The 13,494-nt window shown below is 38.8% G+C and overlaps 1 protein-coding gene across 3 annotated transcripts in view; it reads left to right on the top strand.

Annotated features, from left to right (window-relative positions):
- Window positions 1-13,494, top strand: part of LOC137219988 (uncharacterized) — a 47,296-nt gene that overhangs the window by 1,124 nt on the left and 32,678 nt on the right. Inside the window, exons 2-6 of one of the 3 annotated variants that reach the window (XR_010941376.1) lie at window positions 2,488-2,659; window positions 2,751-3,985; window positions 6,237-6,411; window positions 8,320-8,520; window positions 10,621-10,732. The gene's annotated coding sequence lies outside the window, so the exon portion shown is untranslated. Of the gene's footprint in view, window positions 1-2,487; window positions 2,660-2,750; window positions 3,986-6,236; window positions 6,412-8,319; window positions 8,521-10,620; window positions 10,733-12,914; window positions 13,119-13,494 lie in introns of those variants that run through there. The other 2 variants (XR_010941374.1, XR_010941375.1) reach the window with 2 other exon arrangements.

The following is a 13,494-nucleotide window of genomic DNA, read 5'->3' on the forward strand; positions in this document are numbered from 1 at the left end:
GTAAAGTATCCTGGAACTTGAATGAGTTGTCAGAACCAAGGGCTGCTGGAGACGATGCTTCTGCCCTAGGTAATCTTCTCTTCTACAGGGCGGCAGGTAAACACAAGCACAGTAGTCAGTGCTCTGGAAGAAGTGAGTTCTGGTGCTACAGAGCGCAAAATCTTTTTTTTTAAATTTAATTATTATTTTATATTGGAGGATAGTTGATTTACAACATTGTGTTAGTTTCAGGTGTACAGCAAAGTGATTCAGTTTTACATATATCCATTCTTTTTCAGATTCTTTTCCCATACAGTTTGTTATAGGATATGGAGTAGAGTTCCCTGTGCGATGCAGTAGGTCCTTGTTGATTACCTATTTTATATATAGTCGTGTGTATATGTTAATCCCAAATTTCAAATTTATCCCTCCCCACCCCCATCTTTCCCCTTTGCAGAGCACAGAAACTTGGAAGGGAAAGTTCAAGGTAGGCTTCTTGGAGGAGGTGCCATCCTTTCTAAGGATATGTAGAAACTCCTGGGGTAGCAGGAGGGAGCAGTGTGTGTCAGAGTTTGAGAAATATAAGAAAACATGGAAAAACTAAGGTACAGGACTGGAACTCAGGGTTTGGGCAAGAAATGAGAGTTGATACTGGAAACCTACTGGGACCCGACAGAACAGGGCCTTGTTTGTCCTGTCAGAAGTTTAGATGTTTATCCTGAAGGCTGTGGGAAACACTGAAGAACAGTGAGATGCACTTCTGGTTTTGAGGCTCTCTCGGACCTCCATGTGGAAGGCAGTTGATTGGGTGCAGGGTGAATTGTAATCTAAGGGTCCCACTTAAGTTATAAAAGGTTGGACTGGGTTTTGGAGATCAGAGACAGAATTGGTGGGGCCTGGTGACCAGTTAGAAAAGGGAGGGCAGCAAGCGTGGGTGACAGTTTACAGCTGCATCTTTTTGTGAGATACAGAGCACAGTAGGAAGGGATTGGGGGTGGCGAGAGGATCTTACTTCATCTTCAGTGCTTTAGAGGGGCCTGGTAGACGGGTCTGGGCCTAAGGTACAGATCTGGGCTTTGTGGGAGGACAGGTGTTTGAAGGCATGGGAGATACTTAGGTTACCCACAAGATGATACAGAGAATCATAGGTCTGAGAGTTTTTTATGTGGGTATATTTGAGGGTGTTAATAAGCTGAGAGAAAGTAGCCAGCAGAGAAAGGGGGTGAAGATCTAGGAGAGGAAATGATTGTTCATTTGTTTTCAAAAAGCTGAATACTTATTGTGTGCCTGGCCCCTTTTTTAGGATCTGGGGTTCACACCATCTGTTATCTCTCCTGCAAGGACAGTTCAACTCATCCCCTGGTGAAGAGAAGTCAGATTATTCTTTGCATCCCATTCAGGTGTAGGAACTGTTCTGTACCTCTGATGGGACTTTACTTAACCAAAGTAATAATGTAGAAATCAAAATAAATTCTAGCTGGAAGGGACCTTAAAGGCTACTGTACTTAATTTTGCCGAATATTTTACATTGAATTTAAGAAAAATTTATTGCAGAGCCCATTCTCTTCAGAGTTTCTTCACTGAACTTTCTTTATGTCTTCAATCCAGTGGGTCCAGCTTGTAGATTTTGGCCTCCTCCTAAATTTGCTTCTTCATCCATATTACATTTTGCCCGGACTATGACAGAAGCTCCTGGGTGGTTTCGCGGCCCCTGGACTCAGTTCCTCTAAGTTCATCTGCCTACTGGGGTTGAGTGATCTTCTAACATGAAAAGATACGCCTAAAATAATGCTGCTAATGGCTTGCCCACACAGAGTTAGTACATACTAGCCGCCCAGCGTGTGCTCTGCACAGAGGCATGTAGTCTGAACTGTGCTTGGCCAAGCCTCATGGGGCTCTTTGGTCCTGAGGAAGCGGAGCTTTCTGTGGTCACTCCCTTTATCTAATTGGTCCTTCAGCAGCGTGGCTCCTTTTTCTAATCAACGGAGGCACCCTTACTCAGCCAGTGGTAGCCCCAGGCCTCATCACCTGTGGGATACAAGCCATGCTCTCTTCCAGGCTTGCTTGGGCCAACATCTCTATTTTCATTTCTGTCTCTTCTCACACTTGGACCCCTGCCCTTTAGTCATCGCCACATGCAGTGTTTACTGTGCCCAGCCGGTGTCAGCCTTGAGTGTCATTGCACAGGTGCTCCCTCTGCAGTTAATGCACCTCCTCCTCCAACTCTGCATAGCCTCATCTTTCTAGATTCTGCTTCAGGGTTATCATGAAGCCATCACTTGGATATAACATTCTGCCTCCAAAGGAACCTCTGTGCATAAAGGTTATGTTTCTTTATCTCATGTGATTGAAATTTTGAGTTTACACATCTCCCTCCTTAATGAAGTCTTTAAGGGCAGGAGTCGTTTCTAATCCTTAGCACAGAGCAGGTGCTTTTTTTTTAAATGCTTTTTAATGATGATAAAATGTATGGTTTAAACCACTTATTTTACAATAATTTTGCTTTAGATTCTGGCAGAAATAAAGTTTACAGAAGTCGTGTTCCTGCGATAAGAAATAAAGATGTGACCTCCAGCTGTGTAAAGCTCTTAAATGCTGTGTAAGTGCGTCGGGTGCGCTAAGGAACCTGGAGCTAAGTGGGCTAGTTGTGAGAGAGAGAGACTTAACTGTGTTAACAATGGTAAGCCTTCATTGTGTCCTGCCGACATTTGATAGTTGCTGTTGGGGCAAACTAAACCAGTAAAATTTTAAACTCTTCCTCCATTTTAAAGGGATTGAATAAATTGGCCACTTTGGTGCACCTGTGTCCTGCGAATTGTCCAATTAGAGATGGAGGTTTAGAAAGTGAGTTTCAGTCTTGTTTAAGTCTCTTCCCATCAGACTGGTTTTGTGATTTCCTACATACCATGTTACTTCCTGTCTACCTTTTCTTGGTGTTGTTCATGCCTGGATTGTCTCCTGTACCTGCTCAAACCTTGGTCTGTTCTCATTTGTACCATGAAATTTTGTCATGCTGGATACTGTCAGAACTAATTTTACTTAACTTTGTGTTAAGCCACAAACCACAAATTTTGTATATTTTCTGTTTTTTTTTGTTTGTCTATATTTTTATGGTTTTCTCAAGAAATATTATGGGAAGGGAAATAGCAAGATGTAAAGAGCAAAAAAGTCATCATTCTCTTTAAATTGTTAGAACATCTAGCTGCAATCATAATTATGATGCACTGTGGTATGTGTTAAAAGAGGAAATACATGTAATGTCCCGTAGGAGCAGCAAACTCAGTGGTGTTAGTGGGGGTGTGTCATGGAACTAATCAAAAAGCACGTGACTGTTGGTTGGTGTCCTGAAACATTAGTGTGTGTTCCCTGTGTCCAGTAGTGGTCTGGAGGGGTCAGGAAGACTGCCTTTCAATTTGAGGGAACAGAGAGCTTGAGGTCCTCTCTCTTATATTGCTCTAGTATACTGCATAGCACCTAATAAAATACTGGGTTTATAGTTGACTCTTAAATCACTGATTGATAAACAACATTGGGATGTATCTTTGGAAATGAAAATAGGAAGAATCTTATGCTTTTTATTTTTTTCCTTTTTTTCCTATATCTGAAAAGATATGTAGTACTTTGCTGAGTGGTTGGGAATAAAGTTTGCAGTATTCAGTGTATTCAGTTTTAGTATCTAAATAGAATTAAACTGTTGCAATAAACTGGAATAACACTTTGTTACTGACAAGTTTTAGAATGCATCTGTTCGTCAATTACCTGTTTGGGAAGATTGTAGTTAATGATTTTGAGAATGTGGCTATAAACCTCCAATTGACCCAAGAAAAGCAAATAAGTCAAGATTGACAAATGTATAGGCTCTTCATCTTATTGTGTGTGTGTTTTTTTCCTTTTAGTTATTTTTCAAGGTATAAAGAATTCTATCACACTTAAGACAAGTTAAGTAAACTTCATGGGGTGTAATCTGACATGGCAGGGAGCAGATCACATGGCCTAGATCTTAAAGGTGATTTTATGTTTAAACTTTCATGAAAACATATGTGATTGAAGCACATTAATATATTGATACAGATGGCAGTTCATTTTTGTCTTTTTTTTTTTTTTTTTTTTTTTTTTTTGCGGTACGGGGGCCTCCCACTCTTGTGGCCTCTCTCCCGTTGCGGAGCACAGGCTCCAGACGCGCAGGCTCAGTGGCCATGGCTCACGGGCCTAGCCGCTCCGCGGCATGTGGGATCTTCCTGGACCGGGGCATGAACCCGTGTCCTCTGCATCGGCAGGTGGACTCTCAACCACTGCGCCACCAGGGAAACCCTAATTTTTGTCTTTTGATACATGTGAGTGCAGCTTTCATTTTGCTGAAAGAATATGACCAGTTTTCAGTTTGGGATTCTACCATTTAGTAAAGATACTCCACTTAATTTTAGAAATAAGAGATTTAATATATAATACCTAATAATACTTTTATGTATTTTAGTTACTGAAAATATTTATTGTAATACTGTGAAGAAACTATGCCGTTATAGTCTTCAAGACTTAAATGAATCAAGTGTTTATTAGCTGCTGTAGTTTTTAAACTAATAAAAATCAGTACATCAGCAATTTGTAAATACAGTTTTTAAAATAATGCCTTAACAACTTTACAGTGGTTATAATGACTGTATTTAGGCCTAAAGTTATTTAATAATTTGACATGAAGCCTTTTTAATAGTTTGATGGTGCAGATCAGGGATAGGTAATCTATGGCTGGTGGGCCAGATCCAGCCCGTCGCCTGGTTTTGTAAAGGAAGTTTTTTTGGAACATAGTCGCACCCATTGTTTACATGGTAGTTATGGCTACTTTCACCCTACGCCAGTGGGGCAGAGTAGTTGCAACAGAAACTGTATATCCCACAAATCTGGAAATGTTTAAATTTAGATTTTAAAAATTGAAAAATTCTTTGAACCTATACAGGGCAAGTCCATTGACCCCTGAGGTAGAAAACAGCCAAGAACTTTGGTGCCAAAGCCAAATGGCCTAGGTTCAAATTCCCTTTCTCCCATTTCATAGCTAGCGACCATGGGCAAATCACTTAACCTCTATGCCTCATTATGAGGTTTAACTGAACTCATTTGTATAAATAGTGCCTGGCGCATACTAAGCACTGTGCAAGTGATTGCTGTTGTTTGTGCTTGGAGCTTTTATAAGTTATTGTTAATAGAAAAATGACACTAATGATTTTCCTTTTAGAGTGTCAAAGGCACTTTGAGTCTTTTATTTTTTCAAGAATGTAATATGACTTTTTTCATTTACAGTCAGTGTTCCCTGTTACCAAAATTTACTTTATGAATATAAAGAATTGAATGTCTTTAAGACAGTACTTGTGCTTAGATGTCAAACCATTATCTTCCCAAGGCACATCCAACTGGCTCTGCATAGTCCAGGCCTCTGAAGTTTGTGTGCACACCCTAGGTAGCATGTGAGATCCATTTTGTAAATATAGTTTTTAAAATAATGCTTGGACCTTCCCTGGCGGTCCAGCAGTTAAGACTACGTGCTCCCAATGCAGGGGGCTTGGATTCGATCCCTGCTCAAGGAACTAGATCCCACGTGCCTGCCGTACTAAGAGCCCACATGCCACAACTAAAAGATCTGGCATGTTGCAACTTAAGACCCGGCACAGCCAAACAAACAAACAAATAAATAAATAAATATTTTTTAAAAATAAGTAAAACAAAATAATGCCTTAGGAGTTAGGAAAAGAAAATATCAGAACATTTTTACCTTTGTATTATTTTAAAAAATCTGTGTAGTTTATCATGTACCTAAATTATATGTATGGAACTTTGTGTATATAATTTGTTAATAAATAAGATGCTTGTTAAAAAGTTTTCTTTTGGTTTTCCCAGTCAGGTGTTTGGAGGCCATTGGAGGACAGAATGATGAAATATAGAGCCTCAGCAAAGATAGAATTTAGAACCAATTCCCTGACTTAGAAGATAAGGAAAATAATTCATAGACTGTAATTGAGTTGTCCAACTTTACATAAGTGTTCAGAAACAGGAAATCCAGTGGCTAGAATCTAATCACTGACTGACTAAAATCTGGGTCACTGGACTCATAAACCAGAAGTGACTGTTTCATTTCTCAGGTTGATGCTCCTGGCATATATACTTGATATGTGTGTGTGTAAATCTCTTGACATAATAAGCCGTACTCAGTAGGCACACACTGTTTCCTTATTCAAGCATCTTAATTTCATCCCATTAAATCTTTGAAGTATCAGACTATCAGAAGGCATGAAGAAACCTGGGCTGAGAGTCTTCGTTCCAGGAGACCTGATCTTGACTGTATGGCTGGTTTGAGGCGCATCACTCTGAACTGCAACACGCTCATTGGTGACCTGGGTGCAAGTGCTTTGGCAGAATCTCTTAGTGAGGATTTATGGCTTAGAGGTAAATTCTAAAATTGAAAATATTGAATTTTTAATATGATATATGCTTAGCTTTTGGCATGATACTGTTGTGATAGGATGTTTTTTAAAGCCTCATTTTACTGATAGCTTTTATTTTGCTTTTAAACTTTCTCTAAGAGTTGCATATATCCTTTATAGAAAATACAGAGTAACAAGAGAACAATTACCTATAATTTTAATACCCAGATATAATCACTGTTCATTTTGGTGTATATACATTCAGTCTTTTTTTTTCTATAAATATATTTGTACACTTAGGGATTACAAAAGTAGAATTGTAGTATACTTGCTATTTCATATTCCTGCTTTTTTCACTTAATGATGTATCATGTAGTATTGCATCGTATTGATGTCCCATAGTTTAATCAATTCTTTGCCATTAGATTTAGACAGTTTGCTTTTTCCTGTCACAAACAATGTGAATACGTTATATATACATCTCTGTGTCCATCGGGCTTACTTCTGTAGAATAAGGTACTACAAGTGGAATGACTAAGTGTGACATATTTTTAAGACTTTTGATACACATGGCCAAATTACCACCCAGAAATGCTATGCCAATTTGTAGTCCACCCCAACAGTAGATGTGAAGCCTGCCTCTCACAAACACTGGCTTGTAGCACTTGTAAAAAAATGTAAAACTACAAAAATGAGTACCTCTCCATTTTCTATGCAAGTGGGATTACTCCAAATTCTATAACATTTTTCAATTAATTTAGTATGAGCATTTTAGCAAGTCAGTAAATTTGCATCTCCTGCATCATTTTTTGGAATTGTTCAGTATTCCATTATATGAATATGCCACAGTGCACATAGCTTATCCATTCTTGTGTATAAGCTTTGTCCAGTTTTTCAGTTACAAATAGTCCTCTGATATATATCCTTACCTATATCTCTGACTATTTTGGTTAAATTCTTAGAAAGAGAGTTGTTGGATCAAAAGGGTATAGACATTATTTAAAGGCTTTTCTTACAGAATCTTGCCTTAATGTGATAGGAGAATAACCACATTTTGTTTTATTTTGTATTCATTTGATTTACTGGTGAGGTTTACTGGCTGTTTGTATTAATTTGGCTATTTGGTTAATTATACCCTGTGTCCATTCTTCTGTAGTGAGAGTTTGTAAGGGTTGTATCATATCCTGTCAGATCCATATGTCTGACTTGCTATTTCTATGTGTCATGGGGGTGTTGAAAGACTCCAATTATTTTAATGTGATGATCCACTCAACACTTAAATAAATGACTCATGATAGTTATATTTTTTAATACCTGTGCTTTGGTGATGATCCCTTTGGTTTAAATGAGTAGGTTGTTCAGCCCCTAGAATTCATGATCAGTTTTTCTGGTTTTTGTCTGGTTTTTGTCTGACTTTTTATGGAGAGAGTTCTTGACCATCATATTTCATGATAGGTTTTTAGTATGTATTCTCTATTCACACAGTGTTTGAATTTGTTATTATTTGTAACCTCTTAGACTTGTCTTTTTTTCCTCTAAAACTAACGGTTATTACATTTCTTCTATTTTGTTTTCCCCTTTTAACTAGTTTCATGTGTGATTTGGAGCTGAAGATCATGATCAAAAGAATGCAGTGCATTTCTGAGCTCCACCAGGTTTTGCTTGTGAGGTTTACATGCCACTGCCGCCCTTGCTAATTATGAACTGAGATTCATTTTGTGATGCTTTTTGCTCATAGGTTATATACAGTTATTCTTCAGTTCTGTAATTGTAAAATATGTTGGATGATTCATTGGGACTAAAGGCAGGGTTATCATTGCACATCCAAGAAGAGGTTTTTAAATTGGATTATGCATTATGTGTGTGCGTATACATTTCTGTTTTTTTCCATATCCAAAATTACAAACCTGCCATGACTTCTCTTGTGCAGGACTCTTCCACACGTGAGAAAATGGGAGCTGTCTATATGTTAAATCTGTATAGACTTTGCAAATGACCTTTTGTCTTTCATCGAAAGCACTGGACCTGCAGCAGTGTGGCCTCACCAGTGAGGGAGCAAAGGCTTTACTAAAGGCCCTTGAAACCAACAGAACTCTGCTCATTCTGGATATAAGAAAAAATCCACTTATTGGTATGTGGTCACTTTTTTTAAATTGATAAACACATAGGAAAACAAAAAGAATTTGTTCACGTATTGACAGTTTTTAAAACTTAATGTGTTTAACTTTCCTCATCATATACAGCTGGCCCTAGAACAATGTGGGGCTAGGGGTGCCGACCCCTACGCAGTTGAAAATCTGGGTATAAGTTTATAGTCAGTGGTTCCGCATCTGTAGATTCAACCAACCTTGGATCGTGTAGGATGATAGTACATATTTATTGAAAAATATCCGTGTGTCAATGGAACAGCGAGGTTCAAACCCATGTTGTTCAAGCTGCAACTGTACTTTTCTAGTGTTGCACTTCCCTTATGTCTTTAGCAGATAATGTACTAATTAAAGTGAATTATACTTGTAAATTGTTCTTATCTCTACTCTAAATAGAGGTGAACCTAGATACTAAGCCTGCTTCCACAAAGAGCATTATTTCTTTCCTGTGCAACCTCTGAATTCTTGCCAGCAGTACTTTATTCATTTGTCAGATTCACAAGTAATTTTTTTACTATCTTCTGTGTGCCAGATACGGGTTTAGGCACTAGGGATAAAGCAGTGAACCAGACAGACAAAAGTCTTGCCCTCATGGAGCTTACATTCTAGTGAAGGAGTTCAGATAGAAATGAGTAAACAGATAAGTCATATAATTTTAGGTAGTAGGAAGTGCAAAAATATCTTAATGTAAGGAGAGTGAGGGGGGGCAGGTAGGACTCCATTGGACAGGTTTGTTAGGGGATGGCTTTACTGGAGAAGTGGCATTTGAATGGAGACCTGAATGAAGAGAGGAGCAAGCCATGGAAGAACTGGAGTAAGCACATTCCAGGACAAGGAGGCAATGAGTATGCAGGTATGTAGGTGGGTGGAGTATTTAAGGAAAAGCAAGGAGGCCAACATGGCCAGAGTACTGAGTGAAGAAGAGTGTGGTATGACATGAGGTCAAGGAGCTAGCCAGGGGTCTGCTCTTGTAAAGTCTTGAAGGCCAGAGTAAAGATGTGGATTCTTCTAAATGAGTAGAGGGTTTTGAAGTGGGACAAGGCATGATCCAAATAGTATCTGAATAAGATGACCTGGTATAGAGAATAGACTTGGGGGGATAAATAAGAGAAACAGGGAGGCCAGTTAGGAGACTATCACAGGGTTCCAAATAAGAGATGTTTATGGCCTAGGTTAGGTTGGAAGTTTGCAGCAAGTGAAAAGTGGTTGAATTCAGGTTGTGTTTTGAGGGTGTAGCTAACAAGGCTTGCCGATAGATTAGATGTGGGGTATGAAGGAGACAGTAACAAGGAGACAAGTCGTTGATGATTATGTGTGCAACTGGGTGGTATCACTTAGAAGGGGGCTGATGGGAGGAGCAGCTTTTGAGGGAATATCAGGACTTTGGTTTGTTATCTTGGATGCCCTTTAGGTATCTAAGTGTCTGGACGGTGCTTAGACTGTACTTTCTATCCAAAGGTATCTAAAGCCACTTTAGATGCAAACTGTTTAAAGCTGACCTTTGCTGCTGCCAAAATAGTAGCCACTGGGGGCAGTCTGCAAGATGGCATCTTAGGTTTTTGAGGAAGAAATTAGAATACACAAAGTGGGAAATAAGTGTATAATTACATAATGTAGACTTCATATTTAATTTTATGGGAAAAGCAATAATTAGTTGGCTTTTGGTTTTAAATGGAAATAGCCACTCATTGGGAAATAATTACTCTAATTTCAATTTATTTTACTTTAAATCATTCTGTGATGAAAGCAGTTACCAAAAAAGGTCTCCAGAATGGAAAGAGTGCCAAGTTAGAGGCATATAACATGTTTTAATTCTCTTGGAAGAATTTCTCTTTAATGGCTTGTTTTTCTTTCCTTTTTAAAAGAAAATTATCAAGGTACTTTCTGCCATCTTAGAACTAAGTTTTTAGTCAAATGAAATGGCTTTTCTGTTTTTGAAAATGTTGTGTGATGCTTTAATTTAGCTTCCCAGAAATGCAGATTGAAGACCTTTTATTAACTTAAAATATCTTAATTGCCAATGAAGATCAAACCCTCCTAAATTACCTGTAACTTAAATGGCATATTTATCATTTCTGTCTCAGTACCAGTGGATAACTTCTCCATCGGTGAAGGAACCATACAAAGCTGCTAGACAGAAAAGGAGAACTATAATTTTGGAAAGTGGTTGAAAAGGAAAAGCTACTATTAGAATTGGTAACTCTTTTTTTTTTTTAATGCTACTAGAATTTATACCCCTTATATTTTCCGGTGTGCTAAAATTAAAACAGCATTAATGGTTATTCCTTAATGGTTAATTACTTCCTTAACGGTTAGCTGTCAATATTATTTGTGGTTCTTATGGAACGCACCTAGGATGTTCCTGACACATAGTGTTTAATATGTATTAGATATTAATTTTAATGTGATAAAGCTCTTGAAGTGACAAAATCCATATCCAGATATGAGGTCACCTTTTCTCCCTTTCATGTGGGGTCCATGCCTTAGGAAAGAGAGGGAAGCATGTGATGTGTCTAGTGACAACCCCAAGATAAAATAAAGTAGGCAGAGCCCTTGGCGCTTTACAGATATGAATACCTTTTATTGTCATCACCACCCTGTGAACAGTGTTTTACAGCAGCGCAGACAGGTTAGGGTCAGGTGCAGCGGGGAAGTGGGATCAGGCAGGAGAAGGACATGGGGAGAGTCGGGGCGGGGGGCTGGTTCCAGAGTCTTTACTAAGGAAACAACAAAAATCACAGATGATAATGACTGCTTTTTCCAAATGCAGGAATCAGTGGAAAAACTAGAAATGATCATGTTCAGAATTGTGATCAGTTATGTCTAAGTATGTAAAAGTCAGTTACTTTCCCATAAGCCAGAAATAACAATAAAAAACAAGGAAAGATCCCATTTGCAATAGTCACAAAAATTAGCAAATATCTAGAAGTCAGTTCAGTGTTCACCTGAAAAAGTTAGTGCAAAAGGATAGATGAAACATATTAAACATATATGTTAACATTAATAAAATGTAATGTTAACATATGATCTATTAACATGTAAAGCCACTGGCAGAGGGAAACACAGATCGGTGAAAAAGTCCAGAAACTGGTCCCTGTTTACTTGAGAATTGTCTTTTAACTTAGACAATTTTAAAGTCTAACTTGACTTTTTGTCTAATTGACTGATTGAAGCATTGATAATTCATTTAAACAGAAATTATATATTTGCATCACAGCATACACAAATTCTAGTCAGTCGAAAAGATGCAAATGCAGCTAAATGCAAGAAGCAAATATAAAATACAGGAGAGAATTTCTGTGTAAGTGTAGGGAGTACAGAAGCCTTCCTAAGTAAGCCATAAAACTCAGAAGCCATAAAGTAAAAGATATTTAATTACATGAAAATTTAAAACTTTTCTACAGTTCAAGACATAAAGAAAACAAAATGACAGACACAAAAGTTTGGTAGTGTATTAACATATAAAGGTTACTGTTGATATAGAGAATAACCCACAAATAAATGAAAAAGGATAACCAAATTTTAAAAAGGCAGGGGATGGTTTCTACCCGTATGAGCAAACAACTCAGAAGAAACACAGCTGGCTACTAGACAAATGAAGAGGGGCCCACTTCTTTAGGAAATGCAGATGAAAACCATGGGATTTTCTTCCCCTCTGATGGGCAGAAATTCTAGACTGATAACATCTGGTGTAGACGAGGGAACAAGCACACTTTGCCTATGTTAAGTATAATAAATGTGTTCAATTCTGGAGCGAGGTTTGCAGCGTCCATCAAAGTTCAAAACTCTCTTGCTCTTTGACCAAAGACTTTTACTTCTAGGCACCTGCCCTCTGCCAGTACTCTGCCTTGCACAGAAGTGTGCATAAAGTCAGGCACCCGCAAGTCCAATGAGGGATACTTACGTAATGGAGAAAATCTAGAGACAACCCGGATATCCTTCAGGAGGGGTCTGATGAAGGAAATTAGGATCCATCCGTGGTATGGAGTAACGTGTGTGTGGAGAACGGGGAAGGTCTGTGAGCAAACTGGGAAGATGACCTGATACATCATCAGGTCAAAAGGAAAAAGAGCAGGTGTAGAAAAGGACATTTCTGTTATTCCACTTAGAAACCCACAGTGTTTGTATTTGTAAATACTATATATGTATATATGTACATATGGAAACACGCATATATACACTTATACACATTTGTGTATCTGATCCTGAAAATGCACAAAAAAACGTTAATGGCAACCACCTGTATGGAAGGGAATAGATTTTTATATTTTTACTCTAGTTTTCCTAATCATGTGCAAATTTAGAGTTAATTTTTTATTTAAAAGTTAGGCAGTCAGGAGAGGCCTAGTGACTCTTTTGTGGGCTTCTCTCACCTCAGGATGCACTCGTCGCGCCCTTGTTGTTTCTGGTTTGTCTTTTGGAGCAGACACCACTGAAACGAGCATCTTGTCATCGCTTGCCAACTGCCTGCGGTTTTCTTGCGCCCTCCTAACCCTCACCACCTTTGTGAGATGCTGTTTCGCGCTGAGGTGGTGCCTTTCCTCTCACACACACCCCTCTTATACCTTGGGAAGTCCCGGGGTTTCTCAGTGGGCATTCTAGAATACTCATCCCAGAGATGTAGTGGGTTTGTTTTTCAGCCACATGCATTTGGGGAAAACTCTGTTCCTGTATGAATTATCCTCTTGGGAGTTCACGATTCACCGGAGCTCTTGAGACGCTCTAGGAAGTTGAGTCAAGAAACCCTTGTAGCCCTGTTAATTCAGGATTTCCTAAATTTCTATGACTGACTGTGGCACCGCTTTTCCAGTCACAACCATCCTTATCAGCTTCTGTCATAGACTCCCTGGGGAGCGCTGCTCAGACTCTGTCCTGGAAGCTTTGCAGTCCCAGGATTACCCGCTGCTTCCACACCCTCCCGGCCCCCTGCTAGCACTCTGTCAGCCTGGCACCTTCTC

The sequence above is a fragment of the Pseudorca crassidens genome, chromosome 2, assembly GCF_039906515.1.
Source record: "Pseudorca crassidens isolate mPseCra1 chromosome 2, mPseCra1.hap1, whole genome shotgun sequence".
NCBI classification, from domain to species: Eukaryota; Metazoa; Chordata; class Mammalia; order Artiodactyla; family Delphinidae; genus Pseudorca; species Pseudorca crassidens.